The sequence below is a fragment of the Cervus elaphus genome, chromosome 12 (assembly GCF_910594005.1).
Source record: "Cervus elaphus chromosome 12, mCerEla1.1, whole genome shotgun sequence".
Lineage (NCBI taxonomy): Eukaryota > Metazoa > Chordata > Mammalia > Artiodactyla > Cervidae > Cervus > Cervus elaphus.
Window position 1 is genome coordinate 86,231,850 of NC_057826.1, and position 26,830 is coordinate 86,258,679.

General features: G+C 48.8%; 1 long non-coding RNA gene across 4 annotated transcripts; it reads right to left on the reverse strand.

Moving 5' to 3' along the window:
- Positions 1–1,564: 1,564 nt before the first annotated feature.
- Positions 1,565–25,933, reverse strand: LOC122705581. Of its 4 annotated transcripts, XR_006344144.1 has the most exons (5): positions 22,785–25,933; positions 22,447–22,552; positions 19,478–19,680; positions 13,079–13,152; positions 1,565–1,696 (listed from the first exon to the last, which is right to left on the reverse strand). It is a non-coding gene; the product is annotated as an uncharacterized LOC122705581 (long non-coding RNA). The 4 variants fall into 4 exon arrangements; XR_006344142.1 differs by having other exon boundaries at positions 22,447–25,933; XR_006344143.1 differs by lacking the exons at positions 22,447–22,552; positions 22,785–25,933 and adding an exon at positions 20,764–20,871 and having other exon boundaries at positions 19,478–20,347.
- Between the last annotated feature and the right edge of the window lie 897 nt (positions 25,934–26,830).

Genomic DNA, 26,830 nt, shown 5'->3' on the forward strand with positions numbered 1-26,830 from the left:
CCACACGTACACTACGTAGTGCTAAGTTACTTCAGTGGGGTCCGACTCTTTATGATCCCATGGACTGTAGCCTGCCAGGCTACTCTGTCCACGGGATTCCCCAGGCAAGAATACTCGAGTGGGTTGCCATTTCCTTCTCCAGGGGATGTTCCCAATCCAGGGATTGAACCTGCGTCTCCTACATTGGCAGGCAGGTTCTTTACTGCTGGTGCCCCCTGGGAAGCCCAGGCATATTACATAGTCAAAGTATATGTTATATGTATCTACATGAATATGTTGTATAATATGTATGTAGGGACTTCCCTGGTGCTCCAGTGGCTAGGACTCCAAGTTCCCAATGCAGGAGGCCCCAGGTTCGATCCCTGGTTAGGGAACTAGATCCTGGGTGCTTCAACTATAAGATTCCACATGCCACACCAAAGATTGGAGATCCCGGGTGCTGCAGCTAAGACCTATAACAGCCAAAGAAATTAGAAACAAGAAGTCCATTTGCATGTAGATATCTATAACATATACATTCTATTAGCCCTGTTTAACCAGAGAATTCAGACTAATCCACTTCTCTACTCATACCAACATCCCTGCAGACCCTTACTAGGTTAACTCTGTCTTTATTTTTAGGACAGACCTTTACGAGAAGCGCAGTTGTGTCTTCAGCTTCCTCTCCTCCCTCCCGAGTGGTCTGAGTGGATGCCAGCTCCCTCCGAGAAGTTGCGAAGCCGTTACAAGCTGGTGGGTGCTGCAGTCTCGGCCCTGCACACAGACTGCCCAGTGTCTGCCTGGCTCCGGGGCAGGAGAGAGCTGCCTTGGGACCGACAGAAAACTGACCAGCTTGTTTATCTTTGGGACCAGAAGAAACCAGCTCCTTCTCATTCTCAATGGCCAGGCTTGGAAATCCAGCTTGCCAGAAGCCGTCCTTTGGGTAGACTCTGGCTAGGGCATTAAAGAGGCAGGACTTTGCTGGAAATTGTGCTCACTGGCCAAGGCCAGGTGGAAAGATCAATCTGGGCTTTATGAATTAGTCCCTTCATTTTTCTGGGTCTGCTTTTCCTCATCTGGAAAACAGATTGGACCATGAGATTGTACACTGGGTACCAGTCAGGGCTCAGGGGGATAACAGGGGATCCCAGCGACCAAGCCCTGGGCTTGAGGCAGGGGTTGGGTCCAGGGCAGGAGGTAAAGGCCAGGGGTGAGGCAGACCCAGCTACAAGAGCAACGGCTGCAACCCTCAAATCAGCTCAACTCATGGGAACAAGCTAGGCCCAACCCCACTGCTTTCAATCGCCCCTGTGACCCATCCCCCTTTATTTCCGACCTTACTTCGCCTGGCTCCTAACCCTCAGCTCCATTTACACCCCACAGAGCTAGCACTTCACATGCAGGCACCTCGGTCACAACATCCTGCCTTCTCCAAGGACGCCGGTGGAGAGTTGCTCCTTCAGCCCTTTCTGCTTCGGTCCTCCTCATGTGGGAGAGACCCTATGCTGGTGTATTAGTTAGGCATTGCTGCTACAGAAAATAGACCCCAACGTGTAATAGATAAACATAAAGGAAGTTTATTTCATGTCTCAATAGTTCAGGGCGGTCCTAGATTGGAGTTCAAGGGTGGTGAATGGGGACAGGGCCATCCTCCAGGCAGTCAGAGACTCCAGCTGGTGGCAGCTACGTCATCTTTAAAACAGCTTCCAAATTCATGCTGGGGGATCACCATCAGATAACCAAGGGAAAGAGTATAGAAGGGTTTTATTGGTCAGATCTGGGAAGAAGACACGTGTATCACTTGGCATTGATTACAACTATGCTGCGTGGCCTCACCCAGCTACAAGGATGGAGTCTACTGTGAGCCCAGGAAGACGAGGAAGTAGGTTGGGTGAAGAGCTGGCTGGTCTCTTCCATGCCTGACTTCAGCCCTTTGGGATCTTCGTACCCTGGGCTCGTGACTCAAGCTGGCTTGGATGCTGGGCCCAGCCCAGGGTTCCTGAAAGTGCTCCCTCTGGGAATGGGAGTGGGTGGGGGTTTTGGGAAGTGCTGTTTCTATCTCAGGTGGGTTAAGTGGCAGGATGTGGCACCATCGCCATCACCTTCTCCAAACATCATCATTTACCACATTCCCTCCAGGCCTAAGGAATCGAGTGTCCCCTGCAGGGAGGAGAGCAGTGAGGACAAGCTCACTGGTGAACTCATCAGAACCTCCGGAGGTGTTTCTCAGCCCCATGGCTCTGACCTCTCTAGGGAAGCCTGTGTGTGGGTGTATGTGAAGATGATCACATAAAATAATCACAATAATACAGAAGCATTATCCCCATTTCACAGATGAGAAAACTGAGGCTCAGAGAAACCAACTTTTGTAGCTGCAAATTGTAAGCCAGGGTTTGACTTCATGTTCTGTATTTCTCTCCCTGTATCATGTTTCTTCCTTCTTTCTCTCACTCACGTGTCCTTAAGTCTATTCAAATGCCACCTCCCCCTGAAGCCTATTGCTTCTGTTTGAATCTCCTTTGGCCTTCCTCTGTGTCTCTTTTAAGTTGACCTTGTGATAGGATATTTTGTGCATATCACATTCCTCTGTAAGCCTCTTGAGGGCAAAGACTACACCAGTTTCACCTCTGAATCTCTCCCTCTTGAATTTACATACATATGTACACACACACACACACACAAATATCCATTCAGTGAATGAATACTTTGTCACAGAATTCTTGAATCCGGTTAAATGGAAAATCTAAGCCAACTATGAAAGAAAGATCAAAGGACAATTTATAGCAAACCACACACTCGCTCCTGTATTTTTTCTTCACACCCTGTTCCCTTCTCTCATATCCTGGTTTTCCCAGGTGGGCCTCCATGGGGCTTGGCTCATCCACTCTGGCTAGAGAACTTCCCAACATTCTGTTTATTAGTAGTAATAGCAGTAGGACTATTACTATGAATAGCTGAGATTTACAGAACCTCTAAATGGCATCTTCCTTGAGTGCAGAGACTGTGGAGCCCCTTGGCCCCAGCTCAGGTCTGGTCCACTCTATATTTTCTTTTAATTGAAGTATAGTTGATTTACAAGGTTTCAGTTATAGAGCAAAGTAATTCAGTTTCATATAAATATATATATTCTTTTTCAGATTCTTGTCTATTATTACAAGATATTGCATACAGTTCCCTGTGCTATAGAGTAGGCTCTTGCTGTCTCCCTATTTATATATACATACACTTTCAATAGGGCTGCCCAGGTGGCTCAGTAGGTAAAGAATCCGCCTGCAAATGCAGGAGATGCCAGTTCATCCCTGGGTGGGGAAGATCCCCTGGAAGAGGGCCTGGCAAACTGCCTCCTGGGCCCCTTTGCTGACTGCATCCCAGTCTCTCTTTCCTTTACCTACTCACTCACTCAGGAAATATTTCTGAGCGTCTATTACATGGGAGAGACCAGACAGGGATGAATAGTGCAGACATAGTTTTTGCCCTAAAGGAACACATGGTCCGGTGGTCAAGGCAGATGTTCAGCAAGTGAAGGCACAAGCAGAGACCCGCCTTCAAGGACAGCAAGTGCCACAGGGAAAGAGGAGAATGCCGTGAGGGGCTTCGCTGGCTCTGATGGTCAGAGAAAGCCTCCCTAAGACTTAGACTTGATGAAAGATCCAGCCTAGTGAGGAGGTGCTCCAGGCAGTGAGGACAGCACCGGGGTAGCCCTGAAACAGGAAAGCTGGGGGTTCAGAGAGAAACCCAGAGAAAGCCATGCGGCACACCGTGGCACAGAGGACCCTGGGTGAAGATGAGCTGTGAGCAAGGACAAAGGTCAGGGTCACTGGCTGAGGACCCTGAGTGCAGCGGAGGACCAGGGGAGAGTTTTAAGCCGGGGAATGATGTGTGCAGTGAGGAGGCTGGATGAGACCAGCGTGGAAAGAGGAAGGAGGCTATTGTAGTAATCCAGTAGAAGGAGAGGTGGTTTGACCAGGGAGAGGTAATGAAGGTGGAGAGGAAGTGGCAGACAATGGAATCAAGAGGACTCCAGTACTGGAGCCCTGGCAGAGGAGTCAGAATTTCCTTATAATCTTGGGGGTGGGGGTGGCTGAATCCAGTCTATACAAACAGGGAAGCCCTGTACTAGATTTTCCAAAAACTCCTGATGAGGTGGCTCAAGTTTTTCCAATCAAATCAAGGCAGTTGAGCCCTCAGTTTGAGCCTCTGTGATAGAAGCATACTCTGAGTGGGGGCTGGTTCTCCCGGTCAAGGTGTGATTGTTATAGAGCAGAGGCCTGACTCTCAGATAGGTAGGGTCTCCATGTCTCATCAGAGGAAAAGGCAGATCAGTGGGTCTGCCCCACAGACTGCCTGCTGGCTCAGGATGAGCTGGACCAGGATGAAGGGTTGGAAGGAGGTATTTTTATCCTGGCCCCAGGGAGGGGTTCAGATATCCAGGCAGAGTGACCCTGGGTCAGGAAGCAGGCCGTGCCTGTGATGTGGAGATAAGCAGTGAGTTAGGGGAGAGAAAGCCCAGCCCAGGGGTCACTGGCTAAACAGAGTTAAGAGCTTGCTCAAGAGTTTCTCAAAGAGAACCCAAGGAATTGGGTATGTTTTCATGATTCATTTTCCAACTTGAGAAAGGTTTAAGTATTCTTTCCTCTACCTTCTTCCCCATAAATTCCCCACCGGATACCCCAAATGCCGGTCATATTTGGGGAAAGAATTGTTAGGAATGTCTTCATTTAGTTTCTGAGTATAGCCAAATCCACTGCATTTGCCCAGCTGCTGGGTGAGATTGACTGTCTGTGGCTGGGTCGTCCCTGGGTTCCAGTTCAGTGAACATAATGGGAGTTCTTCAACTAATGTCTGTCCTCAACCTCCCTCTCATCTCCTGACCACTACACAGCCCACTGACTCTGGCTGCACCCATGGCCCAGCTCTGGGTGGGATACATTCCCTGTCAGACCCCTCCCCAGCCCTGCCTCGCCTCCTGCCAGGGAAGGGGCTTGGACACCCACCACCCTCTCTGAGTCCTCCCCGGTCAAGAAGGCAGGTCCTGCCAGCCCACGCCCTTGCTCCTGAGGAAGCCAGGCCCTCTGAGCAAACCTGTGATGGACCACATGGTTCCCTCTCCTTTAAAAATAAGCATTCCCTGTGGCTCGAGTTGGCCTTCACCCCAGCAAGGTGAGTCCCTTCCAAAAACCTATGTCAGAGCATCCTTTGTAACGCCTGGGGAAGAGTGAAGGTGGAAAAAAGGCTTCTATTTATCCGGATGTTTGACATCCAGAGAAGGAATATTATTGTTTCTCCAGTCAAATACTGGGGCTCCATTGAAAAGTATTTTCAATCTGCCAGACTGAAGTCCTGCGCCTTTGTGAACCTCAGCCAATACATGCAGTCCAGGTGTTGGATCCAGGCCCGTTTCTCCCAGGCAGCCACATTCCTGTCTGGTGTCCTGAACAGGGCACATCTGGTCTTGGTCCCAGAGGCAACTGTGGTGACATTCTCCTATCCCATCAGTGGGCAGAGTTAAGAAAAACTCTCCCCGTCATTTTGTGGAGGCCGGGGGCTGCCAGCGTAAGGATGGAGTCGTGCCAAGGCAGAGCTGTGTCCTGGAGGTTACAGAAATGATGTGGCTGAAGCCTCCTCTGACCAGTCAGTCAGCATCCTCCCAGATGTAGGAGAAGCCTGCCTAGGATGGAGCATGCAAAATTCACCTGGTCTCTTCCTCTGCTGCTCTACATTCAAAACACTGGGGTTTTTTGGGGGGTGGAGGGGTTCTTTTTTCTACACTATAAATGCGATGCACAGTCCCAAAAACAAATTTAGTAACTATAGACAAGAAAAAGGGGGATATGAAATTCACTGAACTTCCCATCTCGAGATAATAATATATCTATTATACTTTATATAATTCAAGCATTATTTTTATGCATGATATATAGCTTTTAAAAAATACTAAAATGAAATCATCCAGCATATATTATTTTATAACTTGCCTTTTCCACTTAATAATGCATCATGAATATCTATTTAATAAGTACACCTCTAATGATGTGGGTTCAATCCCTGGGTCAGGAAGATCCCTTAAAGAAGGAAATGGCAACCCACTCCAATATTCTTGTCTGAGAAATCCCATGGACAGAGAAGCCTGGTGGGCCACAGTCCAGGGGGGTTACAAAGAGTCAGACACAACTTAGTGACTAAACAACAGCAACAGAAGATTAATAGCTATAGCGTATTTTATTCAACTGATGCACAGTAAGTTTTTAAACAATTCTCAATGGATATTTAGGTAGTTTCTAATTCCTTATTACTATGAGCAACCCTATGATGAACATCCACACAGCTGAATCTTTGGAAGTACCTATAATTATTTGTTAAGAGTGATGATAATATACTATAGCAGTGAGAGCAAACCAAGAAAAGAGTGATGATCATAGCTAACATATTTTTAGTGTTCACTCTACTTTATCTGAAAACAGACATGTAGCTTACCCAATCTACACAACTGTACATGTCAGAGGCAGAATGCATACCGAGGTTTGTCTGACTACAGGTCCAGATTTCCAAACATTATCCCCCCCATCTTGCTAGTTTGTTGCTTTAGAATGATGGAGAACATGGTAAGGCCAGCTACCTCTATGAGCAAAAGCCTATGGATGCACTTCATTAGCTGTGAAATAAGTATCCTGGTCAGAAGCAGTGCTCTGTGAAATACCATGATAGTAAATAAGATATTTGGTAAGTCTATGGATATGGGCAGAAACATTGTGAGCAGGGAAGACAAACCCATATCTAGAATATTCATAACCCCCAGGAGAAGAAAAAGAAGTGCTCCAGAAACGGAAGCATTTCAGTGTAACCGATCGGCCACCGGGCTTTTGGCTGGTCTCTCCAAATAGCAGTACCATACTTAGAGCTGCGTTGGTCTCTGCTCTTGTAGGTAGTGTGGGTATTCAGAAGTGACTACAACCAGATTGGTCTTGGTGAGTGAAAGCCCATTTGCTAGGTCAACGCAAAATCTCCATCCATGTAGTCATGGCTATTTTGTTTATAAGCCATTGACATACAGAGAATGGGTCAACCTGATAATTAAGATTATTCTGTGCTGAGATTGCTCTTTGATGAGCACTCACTTGGCATTCAGATATCTTCACTTCTGAGGCCACTTGGAGAGGCCCATCCAAATATCTCTTCCTCAGACATTCTTGTCATCAAATTTCCAACTGTATTCTTTCCAAGTCCCTGACCAAACCATTAGCCATGTCCATGAATGAACATAGATCCAAACCCGTAGCCATCTTCCCCTCCAGGCAAGATAAACATCCAGGTGTCCTGCTCAAGGGGCTTTCCTGATGGCTTAGCAGCGAAGAATTCACCTGCCAATAAAAGAAGATCCCCTAGAGAAGGGAATGGCAACCCACTCCTGTATTCTTGCCTGGAGAATCTCATGGACAGAGGACAGAGGATGTCCCTTCACCCCTGTCCTTCAGGGAATCCCTGAGTGGAGCTATAGTGCTAGAGAGCTGCCACCAGTAGGCTGAGAACAACTCTTCCATCTGTCACCCATGGACCTCTCCCCACATGCCCTCACATTGGAATTCCTAATGAGCTCCCTAATGGCAATTGTAATAGAAGAGTAGAATGTGTCCAAACCCCTCAGATTTGTACCTGGGAACAGTCGCTCAATGACCCACACCTTGGGCTGCTCTCTCAGCTTCATCTTGGTGAACTTAAGGCAGAGACCATGTCTACTGACCTCTTTTATCTAAGAGTGAGCTCTTTTTTCATTACGGATGTTCCCTGATGCACATCCACAGATGTGGCAGGGACAAATCTAGCTCCCAGTCCTGATAGCATCCAGTTTCCAGCACCCAGAGCACTCAGCAGAAAGCCCAGGTCCCTTTTCACATATTTTTCTCACTAGGTCATAGAGCTTTATGTAAATCAAGCTAATCAAGAGGAAGAGTCACAACTAAGACGTCCCTAAGTTCCAGGGTGGAGTTGTTTTGGTTAGTGTAGCTTAGGAAGTTGTTAGAATATTTCTTATTCTCTCAGTTCTATGCACAAATCCCACCCATCCACCACTTAAATCAATTCTGAAACTGAGGTATGTCTTAGTACTTGCATTTATTGTAGGTTCCCTGAATCCCCAAGGGGGGAAAAAAGGCTGTTATATCAATGCTGACTATTTTCAGTCAAGTTAGTTCTTGGCCTTGAGGTATTAGGGAACATGATAGCCAAAGCCATGGGGATGAGTGACATTACCTAAGGTGAAGATGTGGCAGTAGGAAAGAAACAGAACTAGTAGATAAGATAAAATAAAAAATTAGTGGTATTTTTATATCGGTTAAGAATTAAATGCTTACTGTGAGCTTGGTACTGTTTTAAAGGCTTTGCAAACATTAAGTACTTCAATTCTGATTATAACCTTGTGAGCTAGACTTTGCTATCATCAGCAGCGTCCCATTTTACGGATGAGGGAATTGAGGAAACCTGCTCAGATCATAGAGATAGGACCTCAGCTCCAGCAGTTCTGGCTCCAAAGTCCTTTCCCACCTTCCCACCTCAGGGTTAGGCACTTAATCAGGCATTTTCCAGCACCAATCTGGGTACTTTGGACTTATCGATCAAAGTTCTTGGTTCCAAGTAATAGAAACTGACCTCTTTCTTTAAGAAGGAAAGGGATGTATGTAGAGGCTATTTGTTCAGGCATTAACCACCAGCAGCTCTAAGCCCATGAGGAGAAATGCTGACAACAGGCCAACCCCTGATCACTCTCAGCTCCAAGAAAAGAGGGACATCTGGACATTTATGTATCCTGGTCAGATGCACCACCTCTGATGTGTTCTTGTCAAAATAATGAGCCCAAATCTGATCAAGCTTCTGACACAACGACCTATATTCCAGAAGTGCAGAGGCCAGAGGACATGTCAAATAAAACTATGAGACAGCAATCAGCCAAGACCACACGTAGAAAATTCCCTAGGAAAACTGACCCTAAGTCTTCAGAAATAAGAGGCACAAACCTCCCCCCAACACACACACACCCAAAAAAAAGGAGGGAAAACCTTTACAGATGGAAATCCATTAAACAGCATGTTAGCCAAATACAATGGGTGAATATTGTTTGGATCCTGATCTGAATAAACCAACCATAGACATATTTTTTCAGACAATTAGGGAAGACTAAATATGGCCTGGGTATTAAATGATACTGAAGAATCACTATTAGTGGTATAGGTTGGCCTAGTGGTAATATAGCTATTTGTGTGGTTTTTAAGTCTGTATCTGTTAGAGACATATACTGAAGCATTTATGAGTGAAATGATAGGATGTCTGGAAGTTGCTTTAAAATAAATTACGTAGGTCCTCCACTCTAAAGAAGAAGGCTCACAGCTCCCCACTGTTTACGTGTGTGCTGCATATACAGACTTTCTTCCAAAGAGTTCACTGTGGAAGGGGTGGGTGGGGAGATGAATAAGTCTACAGTGGAGAAACCTCCCCAGCACTTCTTCAGCCAGGTGATCAAGGCCAACATCAACTACAGTAAATCATGTTGATGGTATGGAGCGACGAAAACAGCACTCTACCTATGCCACCTTCCTGAAACCCATCACCCCAGCCCAATTGTGAGAAAAGCAGTAGACGAATTCCAGCAAGGGGACCTCCTGCAGTCTACCTGACCAGTACCCCTCAAAACTGTCAAGGTCATCAAAAACAAGGGCACTCTGTGAAAGAAAAACAGTTTCTCTACTCACAATACCCTTGACACGAAGTGTGGATTTTCCACACCGAGAAATTCGCCAATTTTCTGTGGACACTGACTGTGGGTACTACAATTTAATTCAATTCTGACGTTAACTACCCAGAGTTAATGCAGGCCCAGCATTTTAAGGGCTCAGTCCCACAAGACTGCCCTTACTTCCGATGTTAACCACAAGTGATGGGTGTCCAGGTGATCCACAGTTCTGTCTGACTTGGCTACAAATCAGGGGTTCCCATGATCCTCTCCCCAGCATCAATAATTTGCTATTACAGCTCACAGAATTTGTGGAAACATTTAAATTTACTGGTGCCATTTCAAGGAACAGCAGGTACATATGATGAAGTCCAGAAGGGTCCCCAAAGCAGGTATTTCTATCCCTCCCCGTGTGGACATCCGAGTCCAGGGATGTGTTTACCAACCTGGAAGCTCTTTGAACAACAAGCCTGGTTCTTGGCAGGCATTCATTCAAGACTGAATGGATGAGAGGCTGTGATTGTAAATGATCTTGCCTCTTAGGGTGAAGGTGATGAAATCCTGGCGTTGTGAAGCCAGGGTTCAACAATGACTATCCTACTGGCTGTGTGCCTTTCAGGAAATCATTCTCCTTCTCTGAGCCTACCCTCCCCTCCCATTGCAATAAAGGAGGTGGCGGCCCAATTGGGATTTTAGCTTACCATTCCTCAGTCAAGGTCAACATCACTGCCTGGACAAAGAGTCCAGTGAAGCAGGTCCTGCTGCCAGGAAGACTGGCTCACAGCTGGCCTGGTGACTCCCCATGCCAACCCTGCCCTCTCCACTGCTGGAGGGAAGGCAGGTGCCCGCCACACACACTGGCAATGGGACCTTCGGACGGGCCTTGCAGGGAGATGGGAAGGTTGCTCACCTATCCCCCAAGGACTTTGCCTGCTCTGGAGTCTTTTGGCCATAACTGAGCCCACCTGTGAAGGTCCCAGTCACAGACGTCCTGGGTCGGGGACCCCTGGAGAGAAAGTCCAGAAGGAAGGGCCAGGTCACAGCACCGCTCACTCAGGACCTAGGGTCTGCCCCAGCCTGGCCCCTCCTGGCCCCAGCGCTGGCTCTGTGGGAGCGCAGGAAGCCGGGTTGGATGACGCACACTTCTTTCCAGGAGGAGGGAGCCTCAGAGAGGAGCGAATCCCAGAACATAAATCAAATGGGGTGTAAAATTGTTCTGGGCCACGCTTCGTAAAGCTGCTACAGCACATCTTTAGTAGCAGCCCCAGAGCCAGCGAGACACACAGACAGGCGCCTGGTGGGCGGGAAGGGTGGCAGTTAGCCCTGCAGAGATGATGCAGGGGCCCACAGCTCGTCTCGGGGGGCACTGCTGACCCACTCCTGACCCCCGCTGGTGGGGCGGGTGCTGAAGGTTGGCTAGTGCTTACCAGCCCTTCCTCTTTAAATTCTCTGAGAATTTCATTGTGGGCACACCCACCTACAGCTTAATCTACAGAGGGGCCAAGGGCCCAGGAAGGGCCGTTAGCAAGCCATCAGCTCTTCCAGACATGGCCAGGGCCCAGGGCGCCCAGTATACTGCTAGGCTGAAGTCAGCAGTCAGCTAATTCCCCCGTGATCTGGCATCTTAGCCAGGGGAACAGGGAGGAGCCTGCTTGAGTGATTTGGGACACATCAATGATCCCCAGACCTAGATTTTGAAGATGCATAGCTCCTTTTGTTTGCTCTTTTGCCAAGTAAATATATATTTTTAAACCCTACAATCTGATATCAGTACTATGTAGTCATGTTAATAGCAAAAAAAAAAAAAAATACAATCAGCATAATCACTTTCCTAAATTTGCTATATCATCTCAATTTTTCTCATTTCATTGTGAGTAGCAGAGGTCAGTGTTATACAAGATGTTATGAAGACCATTAACAAAATGAAAGATGGCCTACTGAATGGGAGAAAATATTTGCAAATGATATGACCAATTAATATTCAAAATATGTACATGGTTCATACAACTGAACATCACAAAAACACACAACTTGATTGAAAAATTGGGCAGAAGACCTGAACAGACATTTTTCCAAAGAGAACATGCAGAAGGCCAATAGGCACATGAAAAGATGCTCAACATTGATAATCATCAGGGAAATGCAAATCAAAACCACAATGAGTTATCATCTCATCTCTGTCAGAATGGTGACCATCAAAAAGGACACAGATAACAAACGGTGAGGATGTGGGGAAAAGGGGACCCTTGCACACTGTCGGTGGGAATGTAAACTGGTGCAGCCACTGCGGAAAACACTATGGAGGTTTCTCAGAAAACTAAAAAGAGAACTACCATATAACCCAGAAATTCCACTCCTGGGTATATATTAAAAAAAAAAAAAACACCTGAAAACACTCATTTGAAAAGATACATGCACCCCAATGTCCATAGCAGTATTATTTAAAATGGAAATAACCCATGTCCATCAACAGATGAATGAATAAAGATGTGACATATACATATATATATATATATACACATACACACACACACAATGGAATACTACTCAACCATAAAAATGAAAAAAAATTGCCATTTGCAGCAACATAGGTAGACTTGGAAGGTATTATGCTAAGTGAAATAAATTGCACAAAAATAAACATTTATATATCACTTATATGTGGAATTTTAAAAATATGACAAACTGGTGAATATAACAAAAGAGAAAGACTTAGATATAGAGAAAAAACTAGGGGTTACCAGTGGGTGGAGGAAAGAAGGGAGGGAAAAATAAAAGGGTAGGGGACTAAGAGACTTAAAATATTTTGCATAGAGGAAGCTGTAAGAATATGTTGTACAACATAGAGAATATACCCAGTATGTTAGAATAACTATAAATGGAGTATAACTTAAAAATTGTGAATCACTATGTTGTACACCTGTAACTTCTATTGTACATCAGCTACATTTCAAATTTAAAAAAAAGAAAAAAGATGTTATGAAGGATCAACATGTGTGAGAGGAAACAGAAGGAGAGTAGGCAGAGAAGAGGTGACCTCAGTGCAGGTCTGATGATGAAGGCTCTGCCAGTGCCCATCAGACCGTCCCAGATGGACCCACAGGGCTGGGTCTTTATGCCCACAGCTTGCTCCGTCCCTGGCTGCAACCTGCCCCTTAGGAGGACATGACCTTGAACCAGGCAAGTCTCTGCAGCTGAGACCAGGTGAAGACCCTGACAGTTGGAGACCATCTGACCACTGGCCCTACTCCTGGCAGCAACCTGGACGGGGAAGTGGATGGTCACCTCCGAGTCTACCAGAATAGTTAGTTTTCAGCACTTAGACATCTCTTGAATATTGAAACCACCTTGGAACACAGGCAGAGTGGAAGTACTTACCTGACTTCAGAGATGGGTAAACTGAGGCCGCACATCAAGTGAGACAGTGCTGAGCAGGTCCTCCTCCAGTGCCTCTGTGACCAAGAGCAAGGACTCAATGAAAAGAATAACTATTACTGCAAATGCTAACAATTAGTATTACCAATCTACTACTAGGTGAATGGCCAGGCGCTGTGTCATAAATTTTGTGTATTAGTTCATTTAAACTTCCCCACATCCCATGAGCTGACTTCTAGTATTATCCTCATTTTGTAGACAGGTAAACTGAGTCTCAAAAAGGTGAGGACTGTTGCCCAAGGTCAGTTCAGTTCAGTTGCTCAGTCGTGTGTCACTCTCTGTGACCCCATGAATCGCAGCATGCCAGGCCTCCCTGTCCATCACAAACTCCCAGAGTTTACTCAAACTCATGTCCATCGGGTCAGTGATGCCATCCAGCCATCTCATCCTCTGTCATCCCCTTCTCCTCCTGCCCGCAATCCCTCCCAGCATCAGGGTCTTTTCCAATGAGTCAACTCTTCGCATGAGGTGACCAAAGTATTGGAGTTTCAGCTTCAACATCAGTCCTTCCAATGAATACCCAGGACTGATCTCCTTCAAGATGGACTGGTTAGATGTCCTTGCAGAAGGAACTCTCAAGAGTCTTCTCCAACACCACAGTTCAAAAGCATCAATTTTTCAGCACTCAGCTTTCTTCACAGTCCAACTCTCACATCCATGCATGACCACTGGAAAAACCATAGCCTTGACCAGACGGACCTTTGTTGGCAAAGTAATGTCTCTGCTTTTTAATATGCTATCTAAGTTGGTCATAACTCTCCTTCCATGGAGTAAGTAAGCGTCTTTTAATTTCATGGCTGCAGTCACCATCTGCAGTGACTTTGGAGCCCAAAAGAATAAAGTCAGCCACTGTTTCCCCATCTATTTGCCATGAAGTGATGGGACCGGATGCCATGATCTTAGTTTTCTGAATGTTGGGCTTTAAGCCAACTTTTTCACTCTCCTCCTCCACTTTCATCAAGAGGTTTTTTAGTTCCTCTTCACTTTCTGCCATAAGGGTTGTGTCATCTGCATATCTGAGGCTATTGATATTTCTCCAGGCAATCTTGATTCCAGCTTGTGCTTCTTCCAGCCCGCTTCTCATGATGTACTCTGCATATAAGTTAAATAAGCAGGGTGACAATATGCAGCCTTGACGTACTCCTTTTCCTATTTGGAACCACTCTGTTGTTCCATGTCCAGTTCTAACTGTTACTTCCTGACCTGCATACAGGTTTCTCAAGAGGCAGGTCAAGTGGTCTGGTATTCCCATCTCTTTCAGAATTTTCCACAGTTGATTGTGATCCACACAGTCGAAGGCTTTGGCATAGTCAATCAAGCAGAAATAGATGTTTTTCTGGAACTCTCTTGCTTTTTCAATGATCCAGCAGATGTTGGCAATTTGATCTCTGGTTCCTCTGCCTTTTCTAAAACCAGCTTGAACATCTGGAAGTTCACAGTTCACATATTGCTGAAGCCTGGCTTGGAGAATTTTGAGCATTACTTTACTAGCTTGTGAGATGAGTGCAATTGTGTGGTAATTTGAGCATTCTTTAGGACTGGAATGAAAACTGACCTTTTCCAGTCCTGTGGCCACTGCTGAGTTTTCCAAATTTGCTCACTCAGCTAATAAAGCAGGGTCAGAGACTCAGACCCAGGTCCATCAGCTTCCAGAGCCTGCAGAGACTGTGCTCCCAAACAACAGGGTGATCTGATTCCATTGCCCACCAGTTGGGGGTTGAGAGCTGCATGCTGGTGCTCCAGGTGTGGGCAGGCTGGATGGAAGAGCCCTAGAGACTGACATCACTTAATGCGGGAGGCCTGCTCTGACTTGGGGGTGGAGCAGCTGCTGGTCCCAGTGATGTGGCCTGATGCAAGTTCCTCCTACTTAGGGCCTCTGGGAAAAATGAGGGTCTAGCCCATGTGCATTCTTTTTTTTGTTAAGGAATAAACTCTTTTTTTTAAACTTCATTTTGTATTTGAATATAGCTGATTAATAATGTTGTGATAGTTTCAGATGAACAGCAAAGGGACTCATCTATACATATAAATGTATCCACTCTCCCCCAAGCGCTACTCCCATCCAGGCTGCCACCCAGCACTGAGCAGAGTCCCATGTACTATACAGTAGGTCTTTGTTGGTTATCCATTTTAAACAAAGCAGTGTGTCCATGTCCATCCCAAACTCCCTCACTACCCCTTCCCACTATCCTTCCCCCCGACAACTATAAGCTCATTCTCAAAGTCTGTGAATCTGTTTCTGATAAACTCTTTCCTTAATAAATACTCTTATTTATTTATGGTTGTGAGTTTTCACTGCTGTGTGGGCCTTTCTCTATTTGTGGTACACAGGCTTCCCGTTGCGGTGGTTTCCCTTGTTGGGGAGCACAGGCTCTATAGCGCATGGGCTCAGTGGTTGCGGCTCCTTGGCTCAAGCGCACAGGCTCAATATCAATAGTTGTGGCGCACAGACTTAGTTGCTCTGCAGCATGTGGGATCTTCCCAGGCCAGGGATCGAACTCATGTCTCCTGTGTTGGCAGGCGGACTCTTCACCACTAAGCCTCCAGGGAAGCCCCCCGCCCCCATGTGCATTCTGAAAGATCTTCCCTAGATCTCCTGACCATCTGGGTTTCTACTTGGGACTCATTTCTGGAGCCGCCCATGGCTCTGTAGGCTTCTTAGGAACACCCCTGTATGGCCCAGCCCCTCCCGGGCCTTAGGTTGACCCAGACTATGAGCATCATGTCTGGTTTGGGGCGGCAAGTGGGTCTCTCAGCTCTGCCATTTCTCCTTCTCCATCACACTTGTTTATAAAGCACAACTGGGCCCGGGCCTGGTGAACCCTGCCTCCCCCAGACCTCCTTACTCTTGGGCTCTGATGAGCCCTTAGGTCTGGGAGATACAAAGAGGGGGTGGGGGAGAGGAAGCAGGGAGCCGGATGTGCGTGTGTTAAGGGGCAAGGGAGGGCCTGCAGGGGCTCCGCGTTCCTCAGGGAACCTCCTCTAAGAAATTCCATGCTCCAACAAGAACCCATAAAAATCAAAGATGTGCTTCCATATGCAATAATTTATCCCGAACAAGTGATGAAAACTTCCCTCCCATTAATCACTGGGCAAGAGGCTAATTGATTTACAGGCGTGTGGTCTGTGTAGTGCTCTGGAGGGTTACATGTGGGGTGACTGCGGACATGACATCATCAGCTCTCCAGCCCGGCCTTCCAGGCCCTCCCACCTCCACCTGCTTACCCATGTCCCCACAACTCCTCCCACCGCATCTCAGCTTCTGATATGTTCCTAAAGCTGCTCATGTTGTTGAAAATCCAGAGCCAGAGGTTATGACTGTGACAGACAGTCATGGTCTGCTACTTCAAACCCGTCACTACAGACTGAAACCACTTCTAACCAATCCAAGAAGGTTCTAGCTAATTCTAACTCTGACCAGATCAGGATGAAAACTGGTTCTAATATGATCTGATGGGATCACACCAATGGAGACCTTCTAAAGTAGGTTCTAGCTAAATCTGGTGGCACTAGTGGCAAAGAACCCACCTGCCAATGCAGGAAATGTAAGAGACTTGGGTTCAATTCCTGGGTCAGAAAGATCCCCTGGAGGAGGGCCTAGCAACCCACTCCAGTATGCTTGCCTGGAGAATCCCATGAACAGAGGAGCCTGGCGGGCTACAGTCCATAGGGTCGCAAAGAGCACGCACTGGCTAAATCTAACTAGATCAAAATCACTGCTGTCCAGATCAAAGCAATGCTGACTGGTCTCACTGAGTCCAGACAGGGTCCAGCTCTGCCTGCTTCTGCTTTAAAGCTGTTCTCAATACAACAGCCTCTCCCTTGGCTTCCTCTAGGAAGGTGTGACCCTGCTCACTGTTCTTGAATGAAGAGAGGGCTGGCTCTGTCTTCTGAGATCATTTAGAGAGGGAGGCTGTTCTTTTATTAATAACCCTATTTAGGGACTTCCCTGGTGGCCCAGTGGTGAATTCCTAACCTTGCCATGCAGGGGATGCAGGTACAATCCCTGGACAGGGAACTAAGATCCCAAATGCCACAGCACGGGGTCACTAAAGCCCAGAACCCACAGTTGCTGAGCCCACTCACCAAAACTAGCGAGTCCATGCACCGCAACAGAAGATTCTGATGCTGCAACTAAGACCTGAAGCGACCAGATAAATAATACTTTTTTAAAAGAACCCTCTCTACAGTTTGCTGGGCGCTTTTGCGAACACTGTTTACACAATCCCCACAAACAGTGTCCCAGCCAGAGGGTCATATTCTGTGCCTACTGGGTCTTCAGAAGGGCTGAGATGTAGTCTTGAATCTCAACCTCCCCTCACTTGGCTTGGTGGCTTCAATTTACCTCCTTTGAACCTCAGTCTCACCCTCTGTAAAATGGCATAATCACAGTGCCTACGATTGTGATGGTGAAGATTGAGAAAGGTAATCAAGGTCAAAGCACTTGGAACAATGTTGCAACCCACAACAAGTACACAGTAATTATTAGCTCTTTTTAGAAATGGTGATGATTCTTGTTACTGTATGATTGCTATGGTCATCACGCAAACAGAAAGCTATCTGGACTCATCCTCCGGCCTTTCAGTCTCACTGGAACCCTAACCCCGTCGGGGCCACGGCCTCCGGCTTCCTCTCTTAGAGGGCTCACATGAGGTTAGAGAATTGATTTCCACGATGCTCTTCGCTCTGCCCTGCCAGGTGAAACCCCAGGCTGTCCTGGGATGTGCTTTCCAATACTGCTCCCAGGAATTCATCACTTCTAAATTGCCTGCTGACAACTGGTGAGGTTTCCTCTTTACTGAGCGCTTCCCATGGCTGGGTGAACTCCCCTAGAGCCCGGGAAATGGAGTGAGCTGGAAGGGTGGGCAGAGACAAAGACTCCGCATGGAGAATGTGCTTTGAGGGGCCTCTCCTTGGGCTGAGGGCCTTGAGCTGAAGACTCAGGTCCTGGGTGTCCCTGCCTCTTTCCAGGCCTCTGTGTGGGGACGGGGGACTGGCTGAGGGCGTAGGGTCCTTTGGGGACCCCGGAGAGCTGGTGTTTGGGCCTCTTGACCCTGCTCTGATGGTGGGGGTGGGTGGGGGTGTAGGGGGTAAGAGGAATAGAGTGCTGGAGGCACCTCACCCCAGGAAGATGGCAGCAGGACACCCCACCTTTATGCACAGTTACTAAACACTCAAAAACTAACAATTTATATAAATTATTGTTTGTTGAGGCTTCACTGTGTTCCAAGCACTTTCATGCATCTGCCACTTACTCTCACCTGGACCCCACTGAAGAGGGGCTGTTCTCAGCCTCACACACAGCAAGACAGGGGCTCAGGGAAGGGAGGTCTAACCCGCCCCCCGCCACCCTGGGACTTCAGGGCCCGTGGTCAGGTGATAAAGGCAGCAGCTGGTTGCTCTGTTGCTCCCCTGAACCCACTTGACTCTCCTGCAGGGCGCGGGCCTGCCCAGGGAGGCCGGCAGCCCGGGCTTGGGACCTGGTCTGGACAGGACGTGGCTGTTGGGGCAGAATGGCCAGGATGTGAGCACAGCCACTGAAGATGTGGTGGGACATGGCTCAGACTCCGTTCAAAGCCCTGGTGGAGAAGGAGCTCAGAGGCCACCCCACAGCAGCATTGGGCCGCCGACCTCCACTTGCATGCCACCTCTGCTGAAAAGCTCACCACCTCACATCGCAGCCCTGATCCCACGGGCAGTTCCAGCCCCTACAGCTGCATCTAACCGCCACTGCGGCTGCAGGCCCAAAGACCAGCCCTCTCAGGAAAAGGGATAGGAAGGAGGAGCAGGATTTATTAAGCGTCCTTTTCACTTCAAACACGGTGCACAGCGATGGGGGTGACCATCTCATTTAATTCTCACAGCAACCCCATGAAGTAAGAGCTTGTGCAGGCCTCGTTTGTTTTTTTTTTTTTCTAGATTAAAAAAAAACTTTTTAAGTACACTAGTTTACCATCTTAAACATTTTTAAATGTACAGTTCAGTGGTGTCTAGAGCACTCACTTTGCTGTGCACCAGATCTCTAAAATTCTTTAACCTTGCAAAACTGAAACTCTGTGGCCATTAAACACCCCCCCGCCGCCCCAGCCCCTGGAAATCACGGCTCTGCTCTGTCTCTGCCTGTGCCGCCTCCAGGCACCTCATGTGAGTGGAGTCATACTTTGCCTCCTGCGATTCCCTCAGTTCAGTTCAGTTCAGTCGCTCAGTCGTGTCCGACTCTTTGTGACCCCATGAATCGCAGCACGCCAGGCCTCCCTGTCCATCTCCAACTCCCAGAGTTCACTCAGATTCCCTAGCACCATTTTAATACAGAGATGGAACCGGGGAGACTAAGCCACTTACCTGCGGTCACCAGCTTCTCCGAGACACAGCCAGGGCCTGGGCGCAGGCCACCTCTGTCCATCCTCGCAGGCCCACGCCGCCCTTCTGACCGAACCAGGCCTCTTGAGCCGCCCTTGCTCAGGTGGAGCAGCCTCACAGGTGTGAGCACTTCAGCCTCGCAGCTGAGGCCGGTTGCTGGGAAGCTGGGACACCTGGGTCCAGGCCTAGACACAGCTCAATGAGAGTTCGATTTTTATTATCACTCCCTTGGATTCGGCGTGAAGGTATCGAGTCCATGGGGGCCGGGGGAGGGTCCTAACCTTCGTCAGCTGTGCCTTGAGGCCCGACCTGCTCTCCAGGCCCTTTTCCTCAGGAGATGGCGCCAGGGTTAGACAGCCTCTCAGAAAAGAGCACCCGGACACTTATACTCCTGAATCTCCGCTAACTGTCGGATGCTTGTTGTTCGTTCTGAGGGACAGATCTATGTGGGGACCCATCCGTCAGCATGTCTGGGTCCAGAACAGTCACTTTCAAAAAGAGACCCTGGCTTGAAAGACCTCCCTGAACTAGGAGGGGCGGGTGTCACCTGAGCAGGCAAGGTGAGGGGGCTAGATGAACACTCCAGGAGAGGCACATTATAGAGGACTAAGGGAGTCTGTGGGCAGAGATCATTTCCAAGGGGGGCAGGAGGCAATCTGGCAGGCCTTCCTGGAAGAGGTGGTACTCCACTGGGAGAATCCAGACAGGGAACGGAAGTGTAGTCCAAATGGTGAAATAGCCTGAGCATAGGCGCAGAGGCCCGTGGGTGTCTTGTCCCCTCAGTTAGGGCAGAGATGAGGCCCACAATGTGTGCCAGGAAGTGTTCAGTAAGTAAGCACAGAGCATGAGTCCCTGGAGAGGGGTAGGAAGAGGGGAGACTCTTATCCCGGCTTGGCCTGTCCTCCTTTTCCCCCTGCCCACCCACCAGGGTGCAGGCTGTGCAAAGGCAATCTCCCTTCAGAACCAAAGCTGCCCCCACATGCCTGCAGCCCTCCCTAGGGGGAAAGGACAACCAAGGAACACCAAGAGCCCCAGTGGCCCCCCAGCACTCTGCACATAACAGGTCCCAGAAAATGCCTTCTGGGGCTTCCCTGGTGGAGCAGTGGATAGGAATCCAGCTGCCAATGCAGGGGACACAGGTTCAATCCCTGGTTTGGGAAGATTCCACTTGCCACGGGGCAGCCAAGCCCATGCACCCAAACTACTGGGCCTGTACTCTAGCGCCATGTTCCCCCCGCAGTGAGAAGCCCTGCAACTCCTGAGCTCACGTGCCACATCTCCTGAAGCCTGCAGGCCGAGAGCCCGTGTTCTGCACAAGAGAAGCCGCCACGATGAGAAGCCCCTGCACCACAAGGAGGAGTAGCCCCCACTTGCCGCAACTAGAGAAAGCTCATGAGCACCAGTGATGGTCCAGCACAGCCATAAATAAATACATAAATTTAAAAAAAAAGAAAGAAAGAAAATGCCTTCCTCGTGACTTCTGTTTGGACGGAAGGGGGACAGACCAGGTGCTACTCCTGTTTGTTGCAGAATGCTGGCTGTGAGTCACCTGGAATTTCCTAAGTGAGTCAGAAGGTGGAGGAAGGGGCAGGGATAGGCCTGTGGAAAGAGAATAAGGGACAAAAAACCAAACAAACAATGCACTAGACTACAGAGGAGGCAGAGAGCACCCCCTATTGTGGGGAATCATGATGTCATCAAAGAGGCGGAAGCATTAACTAAGGTGACCTTAGTTATGGACAGAAGAGGTTTTGAGAAGTTGATATGGAGAGAAGGTGAAGGCAGGCGCCCCAGGTGGAGGGAGCCACATGGGCAAAGGCTCCGGTGGGATAGTGTGGGCCACATGGGGAAAACATATGTTCACCTTGGCAGGGGCCTAAGGGGAGTGCAGAGGAGACTGGAAACCGAGTTTGGAGATGACTAGAAGGGCCAGATCATGGACACTCTGGAGCGGACTGTCTTGGGAACGTTGCAGAAGACTTCCAGAAGTCCTTGAGCTGAGAAATTCAGGAAGAGCATGCTGGCAAGTTGCCACAACATACTGGAGCCCGGAGAGAGGACCTGAGAAGGGAGTCCATGCAGAGGCAACAAGAGACAGAGCTCCCTGGTGTTGCAGGGAGCAGAGAAGAAAGATCAGTGAACAGAAACACAGGACTTCTAGTCTATCCTCCTGCTCTTCAGATGGGAAAACTGACAAGAATTGGCCCAGGTCACCCAGCTGTGGAGGTAACTGACCTGCATCCACTACGTCAGGAGTGGCAATCATCAATTGATTGGTAGTGACTACTTGAAGCGCTGTGTAGAGAAAGATTCTGAACTGCAAAGAGTGATGTGATTGATAAGTGATGTCTGCCACGAGCAAGGGCATAGCGGAGTGAGGCCTGAGAGCAGGGGGTTTGTTAGCTCTGTACTCTTTATGTCCCAGGGTGAATACTCTGCCCTCCCAGCAGCAGGCATCAGCAAGATCATGTGTACAAAAACATTCTGAAGATTGCCAGGGCCGAATAAGTAGGAGGGGTGTTCCTATGGTTATGCATGGCGCTCTTAGTCACCCTGATGCTGGTGCCAGAAAAAACACACAGCCCCCCGATATCCTCGACAGCTTTCACCCACCAAATGTCCCCAGCATGTTGACTTGCTTGTTGACTAAGGCAGGCTTAGTCACAGGTGGCTGCACAGGGGCTGAGTTTGGGGAGCATATGGAGAGATGACATATTCAACAACCTCAGGCCAAGGGCACCATGAGTCACCCAGCTCCCTGGCACTTGGAGTGGAGGGCAAGGGCCTGACCCTCTTAGGATGTGCAGCCAAGTTAACTATTTATGCCGCATCTTGGCAGGTTCCAGCTTCAGCTCACTGTGGGCTTCACTCTGTCCCTAAATTTCAGGGTCAGGATGGTTAGAGGCTCATCCTCCTGTTTGTATGTCTGATAAGGTGTGATGTCAGATTACCTGCTCATTTGCTCCCAGAACAGTGGACCTTGAGGCCTAGAGAGTCTGTTCCTGTTGGGTGGAGTCCAGAGGGATTTTCTTTCCATGGGGGTTTTGTAGAGAAAGCCTGGTGAAGCAGAGACTAGATTCAGGCTCACAGGATTGTGACCCTGGCTCTGCCACTCACTGCTTGTGGCATTGTGGGTACATCACTTAATCTCTCTGTGCCTCAGTTTCCTCATCTGTGAAATGGGGATAAAATTATCTGCTCTGCCTAGTTCCCTAGGAAGAGTGAGGTTTGACTCTGAAATAAACATATGTTCTTAAAGAACTGCCACATTTAGAAAGGCCTTTCATACCCACTTGCATATTTCAGCTTTCTCGGACTCCTGTGGGGTAGGCAGGGTGAGTGCTTGTACTACCCTCATTTTACAGATGAAGAAACTGAGGCCCAAAGTCACATGGCCAGTTAGTGGTGAAGCCTGCACTTAACTCCAGGTCCTATTCTCTGTTCACGATGATACCAGAAGGAGGAGAGATGTCAAGGTGGTTGAAAGGGGCACTGCAGAAAAAACAGAGCCACAAGAATAAGATAGAGAACAAAATGCAAGCTCCTGGCCACGGCCCTGGATGGGGGAGCGTGGGGAGACCCTATCTGAGCCCTCCAGGTCAGACGCGAGGACTGCTGCACACTCTGGCCTCTGCTGCCGCCAGCCTCCTGCTGTGGGGCCCTGCTCATCTTCCGCCACCCAGCGGCCCCTGCAATCTGCCCCATGTCCTCACACGCCCTCTCTTGCCCACACTTGGCCCATCTCTGTGCCCTCACTACTTCTGGTCCTCTGGCCACAAACACCTTCCCTTGGCCCATCTTTGATTCCGTGGGAGCCTCCCTTCCTCCCAGAGGGACTACCGTGAGGGGTTCGGGGCTGGAAGCAGGAACCCTCTCATCCCTACCTCCTCACTGATCCCTCTTATCAATTTACCACTTACATGTCTGGTCCGGTGATGCCCAGACACCTGGCGCCTGCCACAGGGCTGGGCACCGCTGGTCAGGAAAGGTTTGTCCAACTGAACTGAACTGAGCATATTGCTCCCCTCCCTGGGCCTCGGCCTCTACCCTCAAGGAGTGGGGTTCTTGGCAATTGCTGTGCCAACTCCCCAGCCAGTGTCTAAATGAGGATATGGAGACTCAAGAGCTTTCAGATTGAAAAGTAGTAAGTAAATTCGGGTGATTCTTCCCCATGCACTGGTCCCGCTTAGTTCTCACCTTTCAATTCTCCCCCAAACCCAATGTCCCCAGGGGCCACTGCTCTTTAGCTGGGTGGTAGGCTTTCTCCCCCATGTCTAGTCTGAGAGTTCCTGGGGACAGAGACCTGGGGTCTTAGCCTCAGTGGCTCCTATATAAAGAACCTTCCCGTGGCCACACGTGGCCAAGTGCCCATTAGCTGCACAAGCCTCTGGGCTTCCCCAGTGTAGGCATTTTAACCTGGGCCTGGAACCCTTCAGAAAGTACATGCAAAATGTCAGGGGTGGGGGTGTACTGAGGCTCATGACCTCCTAGAAAGGAGGCCCACAGAACTCACTGGAGTATCCAAGGGGGCCAGCACACTCAAAGTACCAGAACCACTTCTAAGACCTCAAGTCACTGTCACATGAGCTGGTTCCCTGTGTCTAAGAACCCAACCAGACCATGATGCCCTGTCTTCATATGAGCACTGGCCCCAGGCCTGCCCCACAGTACTGGCTCAATACACTGAATTGGGAGCTTAAAATGTGTACATTTATTTGGCCATATCAACCCCCTTAGGAACTTTGCTTCTTGCATCTGGATGTGGAATAGGCTGCCTGAGTCATTCACTCCCCCTTAGCTCTCCTTGAGTCACCAACGAGATCACATTTTTTGAGTACTTGCCGAGTGCCAGGCAGAGCCTGTGCACACTCACATACATTGCTAAACAATCCTCATAACTCTGCGAGGTGTATCAGTCAGGGAAGCTAGGTTACGTGGCAGTAACAAAGAGCCCCTCACCTTTCCATGGCCTACGCCAGGTTTGTCTCTCACTTACGACTCCGCAGCTTGGCAAGTTGTTCCACTTCACCCTTGCTCTCACTCTCTGACCCAGACTGATACAGCAACCTCTACTGGAAATGCTTCTAACCGTGGCAGCAGAGGCAGAAGGCTCTGGAAGGCCTTGTATCAGTGATCGTACAATCAAGCTCAAAAGTTACACACATCATTTTAGCTGACAAATCATCATCAAGAAGGAGGAGAGACATCAAGGTGCTTGAAAGGGGCACTGCAGAAAAAACAGGGCCACAAGAACGAGACTCTTAGATACATGGCCCCACTCAAGCTTGCAGGTGCTGTAAAACATCTGGGAGCAGGAGAAAAGCTTTCATCACCCTCATCTTACATTTGTAGGCATGGCAATTAGAAGACTGCAAGGATATGCGAGGGAGCCTTGGGGCTGGAAGCTAATGCACTCAGGCCACTGCAAAGCCGGGCCCGTTCTTAGGCACCATCCTGCCTTTGAGAGGGGCTGCCCAGGGTTGAGGAACAGTCTGAAACTGGTTGAAAAATCTTTAGGGCATAGGATGGGATCAACAGGTCCTTGGGGTTGAAGCCCTCGTATGGATACTCTAATGTGGAGTGCTGAATGAATGATGGGTGGCAAGATGTCACAGACCCCCCTCTTGTCCAAATCCTTTGCAGGAAGGACAAATCTGTCTATCAGAGGTGTACTGAGCTTCTCCTGGATGTCCAGCTAGAGTCTCACAGAACAGTTGGGGAGCTAGGGTGGAGACAGATGACAACCTAAATGTCAGTCCGTTGCAGGGGCGAGGAGGGGGAGTGAGTCATCATGGCAGATTAGGCACCCATGTCTCTTTTTGCTGCCCCTTCCGTCCTCACCACAAAAACCAGAAAGGATGACTTTTTTAAAAAATACAAAGATTGGAAGGACAGGGGAAATAAAACAGTGGCCACAAAACACTGGAAGATAGAAATCCAAGAAAATGGAACGGTAACACTAGTGGGGAAGGCCAGGCGCCAACACAGCTTGCACGGCAGAATCTCTAGGAGGCTCGGGACCTGGAAGCTCCAGAAGCCCTGGGGAGACAGAGAAGAGAGGGGCCAATATACGATAACTGAGGGCAAGCCTGAGGAAAAGACAGATCCGGCTTCTATCTCTTCACATCAAAACTGCTGGGTTATTTTCTTGAAGGGGTAACATCAGAGGGTCTCTTAATGGGTACATGCTAAGTTGCTTCAGTTGTGTATGGCTCTTTGTGGCCCCATGGACGGCAGCCTGCCAGGCTTCTCTGCCCATGGGATTCTCCAGGCAAGAATACTAGAGTGGGTTGCCGTTTCCTGCTCCAGGGGATCTTCCCGACCCAGGGATCCAACCCACGTCTCTTATGTTTCCTGCATGGCAGGTGGGCTCTTTGCCACTAACGCCACCTGGTGGGTACCAGCAGAAGGGGAGGGCAGGGTACACACCACCCCCTGTAGAACTGAGTGAGTGTATCATATGATGCCAACGTCCCCCCGCCCCAGCCCTCTGCTCCCCTTAGCCCTGGAGCCCTGGCAGCCAGGCTTCCCCTTCCAGGAAGAGACTGGAAAAGTCTTTTCTGCAGAATCTAAGCTTCTGAAGAAGAGTGACTTAAAGGTCCAGACATCAGGAGTTCCCCATCCAAATGACCCAGTGGCTAACCCACAGGGATTCTCATAACTGATGAGCTCTCAGAGCCTCCAGTAAGCTGGCTAATTCCTCACCATGACATGTGAGCCTGTGGCCAGAGATTCTCAGACACTAAAGAGAGCCCCTGACTTGAAAGACCTCTCTCTACTAAACAAACAAACAAAACTTCGGGGAATCAGACTCTGCAGTTAGAAGAAACTGCAAAACAAGCAAAAGCTATCATAACTACCTTCTGAAATAAAATATACAAGATGAGATTACAATCATGAAAAAAAAAACAGGATACTGTAAAAGAGAACAGTTAATTAGATATAAAGTAGCTCTTCCTCCTTACCCTTCTCCTCCGCCCCTTCTCAATAGCTCAAAGACCATTACGTGGAGCTGCAGAACAGGTGTCTTCTTGGGACTGGGGACAGGGGTAGCCCAGAGAGAGAGAGGTGGAGCCTGCGTGGTATGAGGCGGGCACTCATGTGAGGATGGTGGCTGTACAGAGTGTCGAAAGCCACGTGAGGTGAGATGGGTGCCCCCACGGAGGGGGAGCCTGGTGAGCAGGGGAGGACAGCATACCTGTGGAGGAAGGTGGCTGCAGGGACCCCAGAGGCCTGGGTGGGGTGAGGGGGGCATTGGTGGTGGGAGGTGGCAGAGCGGGGAGACTGGTTACACAGAAAAATTAATCAAATAAGTAAATATATTAAAGATAATGG